Source organism: Leopardus geoffroyi, chromosome B4 (genome assembly GCF_018350155.1).
Source record: "Leopardus geoffroyi isolate Oge1 chromosome B4, O.geoffroyi_Oge1_pat1.0, whole genome shotgun sequence".
NCBI lineage: Eukaryota > Metazoa > Chordata > Mammalia > Carnivora > Felidae > Leopardus > Leopardus geoffroyi.
In genome coordinates, this window is record NC_059341.1 from 33,556,841 (window position 1) to 33,571,988 (window position 15,148).

A 15,148-nucleotide genomic window follows, 5' to 3' on the forward strand; every position below is an offset into this window, starting at 1 on the left:
GAGGGGCGCCTGGGTAGCTCAGTTTGTTAAGCATTAGACTGGCTCAGGTCATGATCTCGTGAGTTCAAGCCCTGCGTTGGCTCTGTGCTGACATCTCAGAGCCTGGAACCTGCTTCAGATTCTGTGTCTCCCTCTCTCTCTGCCCTTCCCCCACTCATTCTCTGTCTCTCTCTCAAAAGTATTATTTTTTTAAAAAGGTGAAATAAAGATTGTCTCAGCAAAAGAAGGGCAGAGATTCAGTGCCAGCATCCCTGCTCTGCAAGAAATGTTAAAAGAAATTCTTCAAGTAGAAGAAAAATAAACTTGGATCTAACCTAAGGAAGGGAAGTGCATCAGACAAGTAATAAATGAAACTAAAACAAAATCACTAATACTTCTGATTTCTTAATTGATTTAAAATATAACTGATGCAATAATAGTAACAGTATATTGGGTGATGATAACATATGCATAAGTAAAATCAATAACAAGAATTTCACAAAGGACAAAAGGGGGAAATTGGAGATATTTAGTTATAAGGTAATTATACTACACATACAAATCCCACAATGTTATTTGAAGATAGACTTCAATTCGTTCAGTGTATGTTGTAACCTCTGGGGCAAGCAATAAAGAGTTTTTATCAATAATTGTAATTAATATTCTGAGGAAAATAAAATAGAATACTATAAGAAAGTTCAATTACCATATTATTTCACTCATGGAATTTGAGAAACGCAACAAATGAACAAAGTGAAAGAGAGAGACAGGCAAACCAAGAAACAGACTCTTAACTATAGAGAACTTACTATAAAGAACAAACTGATGGTTACCAGAGGGGAGGTCTATGGGGAGATGGTTTCAATAGGTGAAGGGGATTAAGAAGTGCCCTTGTGATGAGCACTGAGTGTTGTATGGAAGTGTTGAATTTGTACACCTGGAGCTAATATTACACTGTATGTTAGCTAACACAAATTTAAATAAAAACTTCTTAAAAATTCTATTAAAACCATAGAAATGCAGCAAAAAGAATAGTTATACACATGGTAAATATTAATCTAACTTCATAACCAACTAATTTTAAAGTGCATGGTCTAAATACACAAGTTAGAAAACAAACTGTCTGAATAAAAAGACTAAAGGAATTGAAAAAGATACCATACACTAACACTCATCAAAAGAAAGTTGGGGTACCCATACCAATTTCAGGAAAAGCAATCTTTAGAGAAGGACATTATTAGGGATAAAGAAAGGTATTATATAATAATAAAAGAGTCAATTCTTCAAGAAGATGTAGCAATCTTAATCATGTATGTATAAACAACCGAACATCAAAATACATAAAGCATAAATAAGTAAAAACTGAAAGAATTGGTAGAAGTAAAAAAATTGCACTCCTGTAGTTGGAGATTTCAGTAATTCCTTCAATGATTGATAGATCAAGCAACCAGAGAATCAATAGTGACATATTTGATATGAATAGAGATATTTGTCAATTTGATTTTATTGACGTTATACAATACTGTATCCAACAACCAGATAATACATATTCTTTCCAGATCCTATGGAATATTCATTTTTAGCCATAGAATACTCGTTAGAAAATTTAAAATAATAGAAATAATACAAGGTGTATTATTAGACCACATGAAATTAAACTACAAATCAGTAACAGAAAGATAGCTGATAATACCTGGAATAATTAGAATTTAATATTTGGAAACTAACACACTTCTAAATAATTCACCAGCCAGATACTTCTTAGGTTAAATTTTAAAAATTTGAACTAATTGAAAAACTAAAATATAACATTAAAATTTGTAAGATATATAATAGTTCAGTCAAAATCTACTCCTCCATGGGGAAGAGTGGTAATTTAAAAATGAAAAAAAAAATGGTAGCCCATATTAAATAACAAAATTGTGTTCAGGAACAAGTAAAGGATACAGGTCAATGTACTTAAGAAAGAGGTAGAAAGAAATTATAGACATTATTTCTCTTTAAAAGCTAGGGGAATTTTTTTTTTTATTCTTCTGTATTGTAATGTAGTAAATATATTTTCACCTCAAGAATTTTATGTTCATTTGAGTTTTCTGATAACTTTTTGTGTGGTAAAGCATTTTTTTCTTTTACTTTTCTGTTTTTATTTGTTACTCTTTTCCAGCTTTATTAAAGTATAATTGACAAATAAAATTGTAAGACATTTATTGTGTACACCATGATGATTTGATATATGTATATATTGTGAATGGTGAAGTGTTCTTGATGAAGATTAAATAGTGTAATCAGTTTTACTGAATCATCTTTAGTTTCATCCCTGTTTTCACTCTACCTTTTCATTCAGGTCTATTTTTAGTTGACTCAGGACTCTCATGACTCATGACTTTTCAGAATTCTCATGACTCTAAAATATTATCTACAAAAAGTTTCTAAATTCAAAACTTTTACAAAGCTATTGCATTTTGTTATTATGTATTTACTTTCAGCTTAATTTAATATAGCCATTTAAAAGTAATTATACCTTCTAATGAACTTACTGATTAATGAAGCTTCATATAATTCTCATAATATCATAAAGTTTGGGAATTAAATTGAATGTTGTACTGCTAGTGAAATAAACTCAATTTCAGGATATCCATTCTCTTTAAGGGATAAGAGATCCATACACCTTTGTGACTGCTAAATAATTTTAAGCTACATACTCAAAGGTAAACGTGGAATATTTTAGTCTACTGAGCATATTTATATTAATGAATAAAGAAAGAAAAAGAAGAATCATTTATACTTCTCTTTCAGGAAAAGAAGCAATGGGAATTAGGATACCAAGAATGTGCATAAATACCGATGGCGAACAAAAATTAAATCAATATATTTGCATTAAGTACCAGGGATTTAAAATCTAAAACAGGTAAGAAAGAGGGTATGCAAAAATAATTTATAGTGACTGTACAATTCATAGTTTTCAGTAAAGCACAATTTACTGTATGTTTTATATCAAAATGCATTTCCTCTGGAAAAAAGCACCCTCTGGCTTTCTATAGCACAATATATAAAAGAAACATTTTAATTTTGACTCCTCTTCAATGACAGTGACCCCTCTGCCCTCTCTATTTTATAAATTATTGACAAAGCATCAGGAAGATTCCAATTGTACAACAGCTAATTGGCCCCTTTGGTCATTTCTCAACAGCCCTGAAAAGTTCATTGGTTTTAGATAAAGTCTTTCTGGGAATTTCAGGCTCAAAGATTCTGAGAGTTTGAACAAGTTTGTGTTCTCTATTTTTTTTTTAAATACAGTATTTTGAGGTCAAGGCTTGATAAAGAATTAGGGGGTTGAGATATTTGTTTGCAAAGGAAAAAATGAGAATGAGAATTAGTATTTTATATGGAATTAAATTTGAAATGCATATTTTAAAGCAAAAGTAGACTTCAACTAATTTTAAAATTGGGGAAAGATAAATGTTGACATGAAATCATTGATATAAAATGAATATTGGCAAAACTATTATGAGAAAAGATGCAAAGATAAGAATATTTATATAAATATTGTCATCTTCAAGGTATTGTCATACCTTAAAATGATTTTTAGAAGGCTTAAACTAGTATCAAGACTTTGGCTCTCAAAATGTATTATTTTTGTCTATGCAATAAAAAATGACTTTTTACTGTGAAGTGGTTGGATATAAGATAAAAATGCTTATAGCTTATATTTGAAAGACTTGTGGAATATTTTCCAATCTCTTTTTGGAATTTTATTTTGTTGAGAATTGCTATGTCAGACAAACTCTTTGGACTTATGTCTACCTTTCTATTACACTGTGACCTCTAAAATATGCCAAGTGCATCTCTGTAGCTTTGATATTAGCTCGTCATACACAATAGCATTTAATCCAAGTAGGTAGGTATTTTAGTCCACATATTGGATTTATGTCATAATATCCATAATAGAAACACTTAAACACTTAAAGGAATATATATATATGTGTATATATATACATATATATATATATAATGGTCATCCATATCTATGACTAAAACAAATGCAATTATTTGCCAGGATCTTATTTTCACATACATCGTTTTTCTTTTGTAGTGAGATTACTAAATTATAGTCTTAGGGATGTCTGTGTATGTGTGAGTGTATGCATGCACACATGTAAATATGTGTGAAAAAAAATGAGTAGAGGTGATGGAAGCAATTTTTCCTTATTGCTTAACTGAAAATTTTATTTTTAAGGATATTATTTTAGTTGTTTATATCAATAAGGTCTCAGAAGCTATATCAAACACTTTATTTTAATAGGACATGTCCAAGAACCTTTTGCTTCTCTCAGTATAATGTATGTTCTGGGATGTAACTATTTTTTTTCTATTTATTATCTTTAAAACAACTAAAATCAACATTTTGTTTTGACTACCTCTTAAGTTTCTGTAACTGATGGAATTCATACAGATGGAAAGGAATACAAATGGGACATCTGGAGAAAAAATGAAAAATCGAAAAGAGGAAAAAAATGAATGAGAGGACAAATATTAAATTTTTAAATACTTTGGCTTCGCCATGATCTCATGATTGGTGAGTTTGAGCCCCTAATTGGCCTCTGTGCTGACAGCTCAGAGCCTGGAGCCTGCTTCCAATTCTTTGTCTCCATCTCTCTGCCATTCCACTCACAAGCTGTTTGTCTTTCTCTCTCAAAAATAAATATTTAAAATTTTTTTAATTAATAAAATTATATTTCCATTCAGATCCACAAATGTTTTAAAAGCTAGTGTTTCTCAAACATTCTTCCAGGCAGTCAATTTTCAAAGCAATCATTTTTCAGACAAGAGGAAAATAAAGGGGTATATTTTATACCAAATCAATCCCAATTCAAATAAAGATTTATTTCCTTTTAATTTTTTGAAATTCTAAATAAGAATGTAAACATATCAAATTGTGTTCAGAATGTATATCAAGAAAAATCAAACAGAGGCACTGCTCAGTCTAATTAAGAGTTAAAAATAGATGCATTTCAGAAACAAAGGTAATTATCCAGTGATAATCTAGATCTCAAACTGTCACTTGAGTAGCTTCCCCCATCTTCCTTTATGATCACATAACTTTTGAAGACAATAGATATCAAGCACATAGAATCATTACTTTTGACCTCTGGCTACCAGAACACATAGAACAAATCACCAACCACCAGATTTTATAGTGATTATATGAGTAATGTTTGGATATGTGGGTGAACTTGCTTGATATCTATTGTCCTCATAAGTTATGTGATCACAAAGGAAGATAGTCCATAAGAGAAATTGAATAGAGTACTACACATATATGTACACAACTGCATGGACCTGTAGAACCCTTCTTTCTAGTGGCAGTGAATGCACATCGGTCATGTGCAAAACAGGCTATTGTGTCAATGAGTACAGGGCCCACACCTTACACCAATCAAACATTGTTTTTCTTTGCACCTATTTATATAATTTTAATATTGAGAAATCACATCTATCATTCACAAAAAAAAACAAATCACCAGTTAATTTTGCTACCTAACTGTGCAAAAAATAGCAGTGAGGTTATTATTAGCCAGAAAATAGAAAGAAAGCATAAATTTAAAAAATCATTTAATTATATCTTAAATTGCACTGTAGCATTGATTACTATAAAGCAAAGTTATCATTATAGTAAAACAGCAATCAATGTATATCTGTACTCTGGAAACAGGAAGGGTATAAAAATACATAACAAAGTGGAAAAATACATGTGAACTCAAAAACATAGTATTTTTCCATCTCTGTCAGCAGCAGGAGGAGAATTTCTAACCAATGCCACTTTTATGTACAACACTGACACCAAGATATCGATTCTAATACTATACTCCATTAATAAAAAAATCAGACTCCTTGAAGCTAGTTAATTCCATGTTTTGGAGTAAAAAAAAAAAGATACCCTAAATCTAAGACATTTTGTTATAAAACGTCAAAGGAATTTTGAAAATTTTAGGGGAATTATAGAAAAGTGTCAATAAAGACTATCCTACTAGTCAATTTCCCCCTGCATGAGCAGGGGGAAGGGCAGAGAGAGAGAGAGAGAGAGGGAGACATAGAATCTGAAGTAGGCTCCAAGCTCTGAGCTGTCAGCATAGAGCCCGACACGGGGATTGAAACCATGAACGGTGAGATCATGATCCAAGCCAAAGTCAGACACTCAACCTACTGACTTCTACTAGTCAATTTTTTAACAGTCTGAAAACAAAATAATAAACAGCAATATTTCTATTTTGCTTTATTTGATAATGGCATAGTATTTTGTTTTTATATAATAATAATAACTATATAAAAAATATAATATATATAATATATATTATAATATATAATAATAACTACATTTTATTAGGAAGTTTGAATTTTTAAAAGAGCATGCATTCATAATAATCCCCAAGAAAAATGTTAGTAAAAATTGTTCACAAAAAGAGCTATAATGTAAAAGAAGAGTAGATAAAATAGAAACATAAATTGGGATATTCATTTGTTGGGGATTTTATTTCTTCTGTAAATTAAGTATATGTTTATAATGAAGCATATCAATATAATTACAAGAAAAATGGGCAATGATAAAAGTACATCATTTAGGGGTAAAGCATGGATTGCATACAACCAAAGTTAATGTGAAGGCTTGGATCTAAAATATTATTGATTTGGCACAATTTAAGTTTAATAATAAATTAGAAGTTTAGCACGATGATCAGTGATGTGTATTTAAATAATTTGATGTGCAGGGCACCTGGTTGGCTCCATCAGTTGGGCGTCTGTCTTTGGCTCAGGTCGTGATCTCACAGTTTGTAGGTTCAAGCCCCACATCAGTCCTGTGCTGTCTCCCTCTCTCTTTCTGCCCCTCCTCTGCTCACACTGTTTCCTCTCTGTCTCAAAAATAACTAAACATTAAAAAAATTTTTAAATAATTTGATGTACTCACCATGGCTTACCTTGTGCCTTGAAAATGAATCATTAATAACCCAGAGCTTTAGCTATTGACTTGTCTAAGACACCTTTTTTTTAAGTTATTAAGGTTATTAAGACTATATGATGATGATGAATTTGGAAAGGAATAAAAACAATGATGATGAAGATACAAATTTAAATAAGTGGTAGTTATAAATAACATTTATAAACAGTATTTTAATTTAACTTTTTAAATGTTTATGTATTTTTGAGAGGTGGGGAGCGAGGGGGCAGGGTCAGAGAGAGAGACACACACACAGAATCCAAAGTAGACTCCAGGCTCTCAGCTGTCAGCACAGAGCCCGATGCAGGGCTTGAACTCACAAGCCGTGAGATTATGACCTGAATAAGCTGAAGTCAAACGTTTAACCAACTGAACCACCCAGGTGCCCCTATAAATAGTATTTTTAACTATGTTATGGGAAATATTCCCATCAGTTTTATAATTTATAATTTTTATGACTTGTCTGCCTGTAAGATATTAAAGCATTTAAGAGAATATGTGTTCAAATCATAATTTTAATTAAAGTTAAAGTGATTATAGTCACAGTAAATGTGTAAATGTTAGGGAATGTTTAACCTTTTGAATCCATAAAGATTTATATGATATTTTTTACTAATGTGTAACTATTTTAGCGTTTGATCATGTAATCTTTAAAATATCCTAGTTGATTGACAAATCAACAATATTGGACACTATCCAAAGTTCAAATGAACTTTTTTTGGTATTGTTTTCACCAAAATCTTTTAGCAATTAAATATTCTATTAACAAACTGCAGTCCAAAAGGAAAAACACAAAAAGATACTAAATGCAAAATCCCTATCATAGGGATATCATAGAAGGATATCATAAAATCCTTCAGGAAAAAAAAAATCAAACTCTCAAATTGTATCATCAATGGGCTGCCTGGGTGCTCATTTAGTTGAGTGTCTGACTCTTGATTTTGGCTCAGGTGATGCAATCAGGGTCATGGGATGGAGCCCCATATTGGGCTCCTTACCTAAGATTCTCTTGCCTAAGATTCTCTCTCTCAATCTCTCTCTCTCCCCGGCCTGTCCCTCTCCCCTGCTAATGTGTGCTCTCTCTTTCTCTATAAATAAATAAATAAATAAATAAATAAACAAATAAATAAATAAAATTTGTATCATTAGCAATTAAAGAATTAAATATTTAAAACTGTCCTCCTTTCACTAATAAGTCCCCCATGTATAGTTTATTTATGAACACTGAAAATAGCTCAGTTTTGCTTTAGCATTTCCTGTTCTTTATATTTAAGCACTCAGAATATTAAATGGTATTTTAACCACCTGATTACAATTAAGTCAACAGGTAATGCCCAGATCTGTACATGGGGTTGGAGGGTAGCTAAGAAATAATTTTTTTTTGTTTTTCTTTTATAAAATTGATGATAGGTTTAAGGCAACAATGAAAAACTATTTCTCCCTTGAGATAGAAAAGCTGCTACTATGCTTATATTTGTTGTTGTTGAAAGTATTACCCAAAGAATAGAAATAAAATGTAATTTGATTAATTCTACATAGTGTACCTCTTATCATGAACTAAAATCACTATAGGGAAAACATTATAGGTTTCATAAAAACAATTTAGCTTTTAAGTTTATAAAATATATTTCTGCATATGTCAATCCAAAAATGTCTGGAGATACATACTTTTATATATACCCCTATATTCCCACAAAAGAAGTTTTAAAATACTGAATAAAACTAATAAAATAAATAAAAATTCTTGACCTTTGTCTAATTCTATACCAGTACATAACAGACACTTTTGTTTAACAACGTTTTAGATCCCATGTGCTAAAATGATTGGGACTTTGTTAATTGAAGATGTTCATGGTTAAGGTGATGTCATGATTTTTTGTGGTAGAGGTCAAATGCCTGAATAAGATAGGGGATTCAGGCAATTCTCTATTCTATTCTTGACAATCCTCAATGCCACAAAGAAACAAGCATTACCCCAGGATCCACAGATAAGGTGGTTATGGCTTTCTCCTAGCCCTGTTTGATTAGGGTTTTCATAAGAGGCATGGATTATTTAACTTAAAATAGTTAAGTACTAATTTTTAAATTGTGATAATAAACACAGGGATTTTTAGGCATTAAAGATAACCTCACTCATGTTTATTTCAATTTCAGATACTACTAATCTGTAGCGTTGAAATCATTTCAATAGCAGTAGCCTCAGCTGCTCTGTAGCTAGTCTTATTTTTATAAGCTCATGAAGGTCTTTGTTACAGTGTTTTCTTCAATGGCACATGATTTATGAAAAAATGGGTTCTGAAGATCATTATAGTAGGAAGCTACAGTTCCCATACTTAAGGCAAATATGGAAAAAAAAAGCCTAATAAGGTAACATGAGTTTTCTATTAAGATTTTTAAGAGACATAATGCATTTCAAAGAAATATGCAAATATGTCATGCTGTGTGCCATTTAGCACACCTTATTTTCTCACAGCTTAGTGCAATTTAGTGCTTTGAGCAGTGAAAACCTCTGCCAGAGTTATTAAAAGCATGAGGCATCTGTAGTCAGAATGCTAACATTAGCAGCCTACAAAAGAAAAAAAACTATAACCATAAGTTAGAGAAATTACTATGGAGGTTCTTTCAGAGCAAGGCAAAGATTTAATGAGACACAGATGTTCCTGATGTTTTCTCCTATGCATAATTTCATAGCTGTACATTCTTATATTTTGAAGATTTTTATTCCCATTCGTTTGGGGGCTAACACCTTTAATACTTTTCCAGTGAACAGGTAGAGATGACAATACCTGATATAAATTGTTCCAAATGTGATACTAAAAATGTGTGTTTGCTCACTTTAATCAACAGCTCCATGCTTACAAAATGTAAAATTGAAATGCAGTAGATAGTGGCATTAAAAAGAAATATAAATAGTTATGCTTTTGCAAGTATATGATATATCTTGTACCTTTTCAACGAATTACAATTAAAAAATAATGAGAGGACTGGACGGTAAATGAAATTAAGACTAAGTGAAATTAGTGAAATTAGAGAAAGACAAAAATCATATGACTTCACTCATATGAGGACTTTAAGAGACAAAACAGATGAACATAAGGGAAGGGAAACAAAAATAATATAAAAACAGGGAGGAGGACAAAACAGAAGAGACTCATAAATATGGAGAACAAACTGAGGGTTGCTGGAGGGGTTGTGGGAGGGGGGATGGGCTAAACGGGTAAGGGGCATTAAGGAATCTACTCCTGAAATCATTGTTTCACTATATGCTAACTAATTTGGATGTAAATTTTAAAAAATAAGAAATAAAATTTTAAAAAAAGAATGAAAGGAAGGAAAGTTAAAATAGATATATTTAGTTTGTTTATAAATTTTTCCCGAGTCTAGTGAATAGGGCCAGGGGCAAGGGATGCAACTTGTGCTGTTGCATAGGACCCCACATTTAGAAGTCCTCTGCACTAGGGGTGCCTGGGTGGCGCAGTCGGTTAAGCGTCCGACTTCAGCCAGGTCACGATCTCGCGGTCCGTGAGTTCGAGCCCCGCGTCGGGCTCTGGGCTGATGGCTCAGAGCCTGGAGCCTGTTTCCGATTCTGTGTCTCCCTCTCTCTCTGCCCCTCCCCCGTTCATGCTCTGTCTCTCTCTGTCCCAAAAATAAATAAACGTTGAAAAAAAAAATTAAAAAAAAAAAAAGAAGTCCTCTGCACTAAGTTAAGCTCCATTGGTGTTAATAATTTTTAAACAACAGGTTCCTTATGTTAAATTGTCAGTGGACTCCACGAATTTAAAATTGGTCCTACCAGTGAAGTTTAGATACTATGAACCCTGTGGAAGTCTTTTTCAGAAGCAATGAAGATTTGACAGCAGGAAAAAAGAGAACTGAAGAAAGATGAACTGATATTCAATATCTTTTTTCCTTAACATTTGCCAATTTTTTGTATAGGGCAAAAAGCTGAGAATTGTTATTGAAAACTGCTTCTAATAGGGCAAAACTTATCAGAGATTCATCAACCTGACCATTCTTAACAGAAAAAAGAGTTGGATAGCAGAACTGTCAAGGTAGACACATGTTGCTTTTTCTTTGGGTCTACTTATAGCTCTGGGCTCAGGTTCTGGGGTTAGTCCAAGCAGAGACTGATCCTGAGGAACTAGCAAAGCTGTTGGCAATCGTGATGGACTAGTAATAAAATTTTGGAGACTCAATGTCCTCAACATATGGCTAATTTTCTCCTCTCACAACTTCTGAAGTCTGAAACTTGAGGGGCTAAAGGATAAATAGTTAATTTAAAAAAAAACACTGCAAAACATAGTGTAATTTCTCAAAGCCTAAAGATGCAAATGAAATAGATTCACTAGGTAGAAGAATAACTAAAGAGGCACAGACAATAATTGAAAGTCCTAGAGGGAATTGTGATCTTACATCACTAAGTTAATTAATATAATAACTTTGAAAAACTCTTTGGCCATAATTACTAAAGCTGAACATTAGTATACCTTATGACACAGCATTCCCACTATTGGACATATGCCAGAAATACATACATATATTTCCAAAGGTCCTGTACAAGGATGTTCATAGCAGCAACTCTACCAAACTGTAAACCACCCAATATATATCAAGAGTAAAATACTGAAGTATATTCCTACATTAGAATTTTATACAACAATCATAGTTAACAACTATTGCCATAGAAGATGGCAGCGTAGGAGGATGCTGGGCTCACCGCGCGTCCTGCTGATCACTTAGATTCCAAATACACCTGCCTAAATAACCCAGAAAACCTCCAGAGGATTAGCAGAAAGGAGTCTCCGGAGCCAAGCGCAGATGAGCGGCCCACGGAAGAGGGTAGGAAGGGCGGGGAGGCGGTGCACACTCCACGGACTGGCGGGAGGGAGCCAGGGCAGAGGGGCAGCCTGCCAGCCAAGCAGAGCCCCCGAGTCTGGCTGGCAAAAGCAGAGGGGCCAGGCGGAGTGTGTTCCGACAGCAAGCGTGACTTAGCATCTGGGAGGTCATAAGTTAACAGCTCTGCTCAGAAAGCGGGAAGGCTGGAGGACAAAGGGAGGGAGAGTTGCTGAGCCCTCAGAGGACAGAGCTCTGTTTGGCGGGGAACAAAGGCGCTTGCCAGCGCCATCTCCCTCTCCCATCCCCCAGCCAAAATCCCAAAGGGAACCAGTTCCTGCCAGGGAACTTGCTTACTCCCTGCAAACACCCAACGCTGTGCTTCTGCAGAGCCAACCCTCTGGCAGCAGGTCTGACTCCCTCCCACTGCCACACGGCCCCTCCTGAAGTGGATCACCTAAGGAGAAGCGAGCTAAGCCTGCCCCTCCTGCCCCCCGTGCACCTTGCCTACCCATTCCAGCTAATATGCCAGATCCCCAGCACCACAAGCCTGGCAGTGTGCAAGTAGCCCAGATGGACCACGCCACCCCACAGTGAATCCCACCCCTAGGAGAGGGGAAGAGAAGGCACACACCAGTCTGACTGTGGCCCCAGAGGTGGGCTGGGGGCAGACATCAGGTCTGACTGTGGCTCCGCCCACCAACTCCAGTTATACACCACAGCACAGGGGAAGTGCCCCGCAGGTCCGCTGCACCACTCCAGGGACTATCCAAAATGACCAAACGGAAGAATTCCCCTCAGAAGAATCTCCAGGAAATAACAACAGCTAATGAACTGATTAAAAAGGATTTAAATAATATAACAGAAAGTGAATTTAGAATAATAGTCATAAAATTAATCACTGGGCTTGAAAACAGTATAGAGGACAGCAGAGAATCTCTTGCTACAGAGATCAAGGGACTAAGGAACAGTCAGGAGGAGCTGAAAAACGCTTTAAACAAAATACAAAACAAAATGGAAACGACAGCTCGGATTGAAGAGGCAAAGGAGAGAATAGGTGAACTAGAAGGTAAAGTTATGGAAAAAGAGGAAGCTGAGAAAAAGAGAGATAAAAAAAATCCAGGTGTATGAGGGGAAAATTAGAGAACTAAGTGATACACTAAAAAGAAATAATATACACATAATTGTATACCAGAGGAGCAAGAGAGAGGGAAAGGTGCTGAAGGGGTACTTGAAGAAATAATAGCTGAGAACTTCCCGGATCTGGGGAAGCAAAAAGGCATTGAAATCCAAGAGGCACAGAGAACTCCCTTCAGACGTAACTTGAATTGATCTTCTGCACGACATATCATCGTGAAACTGGCAAAATACAAGGATAAAGAGAAACTTCTAAAAGCAGCAAGGGGTAAACGTGCCCTAACATATAAAGGGAGACCTATAAGACTTGTGACTGATCTCTCTTTTGAAACTTGGCAGTCCAAAAAGGATTGGCACAAGATCTTTAATGTGCTGAACAGGAAAAATATGCAGCCGAGAATCCTTTATCCAGCAAGTCTGTCATTTAGAATAGAAGGAGAGATAAAGGTCTTCCCAAACAAACAAAAACTGAAGGAATTTGTCACCACTAAACCAGCCCTACAAGAGATCCTAAGGGGGATCCTGTGAGACAAAGTACCAGAGACATCACTACAAGCATAAATCATACAGACATCACAATGACTCTAAACCCGTATCTTTCTATAATAACACTGAATGTAAATGGATTAAATGCGCCAACCAAAAGACATAGGGTATCAGAATGGATAAAAAAACAAGACCCATCTATTTGCTGTCTACAAGAGACTCATTTTAGATCTGAGGACACCTTTAGATTGAGAGTAAGGGGATGGAGAACTATTTCTCATGCTACTGGAAACCAAAAGAAAGCTGTAGTAGCCATACTTATATCAGACAAACTAGACTTTAAATTAAAGGCTGTAACAAGAGATGAAGAAGGGCATTATATAACAATTACAGGGTCTATCCACCAGGAAGAGCTAACAATTATAAATGTCTATGCACCAAATACCGGAGCCCCCAAATATATAAAACAATTACTCATAAACATAAGCAACCTTATTGATAAGAATGTGGTAATTGCAGGGGACTTTAACACTCCACTTACAGAAATGGATAGATCATCTAGACACACGGTCAATAAAGAAACAAGGGCCCTGAATGACACATTGGATCAGATGGACTTGACAGATATATTTAGAACTCTGCATCCCAAAGCAACAGAATATACTTTCTTCTCGAGTGCACATGGAACATTCCCCAAGATAGATCATATACTGGGTCACAAAACAGCCCTTCATAAGTATACAAGAATTGAAATTATACCATGCATCATTTCAGACCACAATGCCATGAAGCTTGAAATCAACCACAGGAAAAAGTCTGGAAAACCTCCAAAAGCATGGAGGTTAAAGAACACCCTACTAACGAATGAGTGGGTCAACCAGGCAATTAGACAAGAAATTAAAAAATATATGGAAACAAAGGAAAATGAAAATACAACAATCCAAATGCTTTGGGATGCAGCGAAGGCAGTCCTGAGAGGAAAATACATTGCAATCCAGGCCTATCTCAAGAAACAAGAAAAATCCCAAATACAAAATCTAACAGCACACCTAAAGGAAATAGAGGCAGAACAGCAAAGGCAGCCTAAACCCAGCAGCAGAAGAGAAATAATAAAGATCACAGCATAAATAAACAATATAGAATCTAAAAAACTGTAGAGCAGATCAACGAAACCAAGAGTTGGTTTTTGAAAAAATTAACAAAATTGACAAACCTGTAGCCAGGTTTCTCAAAAAGAAAAGGGAGATGACCCAAATAGATAAAATCATGAATGAAAATGGAATTATTACAACCAATCCCTCAGAGATACAAACAATTATCAGGCAATACTATGAAAAATTATATGCCAACAAATTGGACAACCTGGAAGAAATGGACAAATTCCTGAACACCCACACTCTTCCAAAACTCAATCAGGAGGAAATAGAAAGCCTGAACAGACCCATAACCAGCGAAGAAATTGAATCGGTTATCAAAAATCTCCCAACAAATAAGAGTCCAGGACCAGATGGCTTCCCAGGGGAGTTCTACCAGACGTTTAAAGCAGAGATAATACCTATCCTTCTCAAGCTATTCCAAGAAATAGAAATGGAAGGAAAACTTCCAGACTCATTCTATGAAGCCAGTATTACTTTGATTCCTAAACCAGACAGAGACCCAGTAAAAAAAGAGAACTACAGGCCAATATCCCTGATGAATATGGATGCAAAAATTCTCAAC